We start from the raw sequence: 3,853 nt of genomic DNA, 5'->3' as shown, positions 1-3,853 counted from the left end.
AAATGCAAAATAAGGTAAACAACATAAAGAACACCAGACACATGCATCACAACCATATGTGCGCGACATGGTGATCTCATATCAAGATAAACAGCACATGACCTTGCAGGTGGGGCCCAGTTAGAATTTTCTTCTGGTCGAGTAACCCATCCCGCTCAAAAGGTCCTGAATAAGGGTTGTTTAATGATGTTGAACGAAACACCCATGTTTCCAGAGGTGAATTATTCAAATCCCAAAGAATCCCTCTCAACACATGGCTATGATGCTCCCCCCCCCACTACTTCTGCTCGTGATCAGAGATGCACATATCGTCAGCCACTAAGGGACATGGTCAACTGGTTATGGTCAAGGCGGGGAGCTGGCAGAAACGTTAGCACGCCGGGCGAAATGCTTAGCGGTATTTCGTCTGCGTTACGTTGTGAGTTCAAATTCCGCCGAGGTCGACTTTGCCTTTCATCCTTTCGGGGTCGATAAATTAAGTACCAGTTACGCACTAAGGTCGATGTAATCGACTTAATACCTATGTCTGTCCTTGCTTGTCCCTTCTGTGTTTAGCCCCTTGTGGGTAGTAAAGAAATAGGTTAAGGTCAAGCAACTGACAAGCAAATCTGTGGTATTGAGCAGAATATTTGCTGTAGCCCATCTTTTATACCAAGACAAAACAATGTACATGATAACACTTCCAATCAGTTAAGATCAGAAGCCATGAGAGCCACTGCCTGGTACTGCATCAGGGCATTTATTATTATTATTATTATTAATATTATTATTATTATTATTATTATTATTATTATTATTATGATTGCTGTTGTATAGAGATCAGCGATGCACGAGGTGGACCACGAGATGGTCGAGAAGTGGTTCATACAAAATATCAAAAGTGTCACATTGACATTTGGCTATAAAAAGTGCTCCGTTGTATCGACCGCAAGCTTTTTACAATTAACCTCTTTACTTATGTATTTATCTTTTCACCTATTTATTTACTATACTTAATTTGATATATTTTTTTGTCCCCTTTCAGCTATTTATTCTGACTGATGGCGGTTTATGTGCACATTTTATTTTAGTCTGAAATAAATTTCTGCTCTAAAGCTCATTTTTTGGTTTTATTTAGTTCAACACCACTTTGAGCTACGAGCAATAATCTGTCTGTCTGTCTATCTATCTATATATCTATCTATCTATCTTATCTTATCTTATCTATCTATCTATCTATTTTTCCTCTTCCCCTTTTTTCTTCTTTTTTTTTCATTTCTCTTTTCTTTTGTTCCTTTCTTTTTTTTCCCCTTTTACGATCCCTTTTGATCGAAAACCTACGCCACCTTTTTTTTGTTTCTTTTGTTTTTTGTTTTTTTTCATCCCCCAAAAGAAAAGCTCTACCTTGTAACTTGTCCCATCTGTGTGCAGCTCTGTGTGGCCAATAAAGAAACTTAGATAGATCTATCTATCTATCTATCTATCTATCTATCTATCTATCTATCTATCTATCTATCTATCTATCTATCTATCTATATCTATCTATCTATCCGTATCCGTCATCGAGTACCGTCTGACCGTTGTGCCTTGTCCGGACCTTACCATCACCAAACTGGAACGCATACTCTCCCGCTTCCTGTGGAAAGGAAGCATTCCGATGGTTAGGCGATCCATTTTCTGTCAATACACGCTAAATGGAGGGCTAGGCATGCCGTGGTTGATGATTCGCAGACATGAGCTGAGACTGCGACATCTCCGGCGCTTCATAGACGACGGTAAATAGGTGTGGTCGCCGTTTGTGCGGTGCGATTTTCCAGCAACTCGTCTCCTTGGCCGAGCTGCAGTCGTGGATCAAACAGAGACCGAGGCTATGCGAATGGCACTGCGAGTGCCGCCTTGCTCTCAAGCAACTCTGCCGTCCTGGACCAAACTTCATTACAACAAAGGCATTCTATAGAGGATGAGTGGAGGGGAGGTGCAACGACGTTCTCGGGCAGAATCTGGGAGTCGACGAGGAACACCTGAACGCCTGTTCAGGACAACTTTGGGGCCAGGACCTATGGACAATCACCAAAGTTCCCTGGCCTGGCAGTGCAATCGAGAAGCATTACCTGTTCGGGATAAGATCTACAGGCACGGTTCGAGACCGACTTGCCCGAGATGCAGTCAGTGCGACGAAACCGTTCTGCACGCACTCGTGCAGTGTCCAACCATTTCCGACTTGTGGGCTTACGTCGAACGACTGCTGTCACGTGTGGGACGAGTCGGTTTATCAGCCGAGTCTATCGTCAATATCGTCATGCCTCCTACCTTCAAACGGGAAGGAAGAGCTATTTTCATCATACTTGTAGCTATGGTGAAAGAATGTATCTGGTGGACGCGTCTGAAAGGATTAGAGACAAACACTTTCCTCTCTGGTCAATCTCTCATCAACTTCTTCAAGTATCACTTGAAAAGGAACGTGAGAGTAGAGAGGCAAGTTTTGTCTAGCGAATGTTTAAAAAAAAAGATGGGTGAATGTAGCAAGGATGGCACGTATGAATGTCGAAGCCACCTCGAGCATAATCCTATGAACCCGGAAAAATTTAAAACAGAGAGTTATTTACTTGCAAATAAATGTGTTAACATGTGACATTATTGACCAAGGTTACCGTGGTCTTTTCTGTAAGCTTTTCTTTCCGCGGATAAACCTTATCTGCTTCCCCCTTTACATTTTACACCATGAAATTTCTCTGATACACGATCCCTATTGATCGTTTTTTTCTTTCCTTTTAACGATCCCATTTGATCGAAAACCTACCCCACCTTTTTTTCTCCCCAAAAAGGAAATCTCTACTTTGTAATTTGTCCCGTCTGTGTTCAGCCCTGTGTGGCTAATAAAGAAACATATCTATCTATCTCTGTCTGTCTAGCTAGCTAGCTAGCTAGATAGATATGTTTCTTTATTGGGCACACAGGGTTGAACACAGAGGGGACAAAATACAAAGTAGAGCTTTTCTTTTTGGGAAGGAAAGAAAAAAAAAAGGCGGAGATAGAATTTCGATCAAAAGGGATCGTGGGGGGGAAAAAAAGCAAGCCGATCAATGGAGACCGTGTATCACAGAAATGTCATAATGTAAAAAGGGGAAACAGATTAGGTTTACCCGTGGAAAGAAAAGCCTACGGAAAAGACCACGGTAACCTCGGGCAGTAATGTCATGTAAAAAACCCATTACAGTAAGTGACTCGCTGTTTTTCCTTTCTTTTTCTGGTTCATAGGAAACGTTTATTGTTAATGATGTTTTCATCATTTTCAAGTTTGAACATTTATCTATTTTTCTACATAATCGCCATTTCGGTTGATGCATTTTTGTAGGTGCTGGTGCAGTTTTTGTACGCCCATATACCAGCTCACTGCCATGCCACTGAGGAAGAATGGAACCCCATCTTTCAACCCGTCATCGTTGCTGAAGCGCATTCCGGTCAAATTTTTTTATATCTTAGGGAACAGGTGGTAGTCACTGAGTGCCAAGCTCGGACAATAAGATGGGTTGCCATTTATGTTTTTTTTTGTGAGCATTCGTGGGACCCACCTTGCACACACCTTCCGATACTGCAATTTTCGCACAAAAGCCTATGAATGGTGCTTCGGGAAACCTCAGGAACCAAAAATGCGGAGATCATCCAGAGTGAACCGCCGATTTTCACACAAGATTTGCTCAACCTTCGTGACTGTCTCGCCAGAAATTGATGGTCACCCGCTTCTTTCTTCGTCATAAATTTCAGTTCGACCAGCTGCAAACTCTCTAGACCACTTGCGTACGTTTTTGACATCCATGCACGACTCGCCATACACTGCCGTTAATTGGCGATGAATTTCAATCGGTTTAATGCC

The 3,853-nt window shown here is 42.1% G+C and overlaps 1 long non-coding RNA gene across 1 annotated transcript in view; it reads left to right on the top strand.

Moving 5' to 3' along the window:
- The first annotated feature begins 425 nt into the window (after positions 1 to 425).
- LOC118764015 overlaps positions 426 to 3,853 on the top strand; it is a 10,946-nt gene continuing 7,518 nt past the window's right edge. Inside the window, exon 1 of the long non-coding RNA XR_004999795.1 lies at positions 426 to 466. This is a non-coding gene — a long non-coding RNA (uncharacterized LOC118764015). The remainder of the gene's footprint in view (positions 467 to 3,853) is intronic.

This window comes from Octopus sinensis, linkage group LG6, assembly GCF_006345805.1.
Source record: "Octopus sinensis linkage group LG6, ASM634580v1, whole genome shotgun sequence".
Classification (NCBI taxonomy): domain Eukaryota; kingdom Metazoa; phylum Mollusca; class Cephalopoda; order Octopoda; family Octopodidae; genus Octopus; species Octopus sinensis.
The sequence above is the reverse complement of the archived record's forward strand: the minus strand, read 5'-3'. Positions and strand labels throughout refer to the sequence as shown.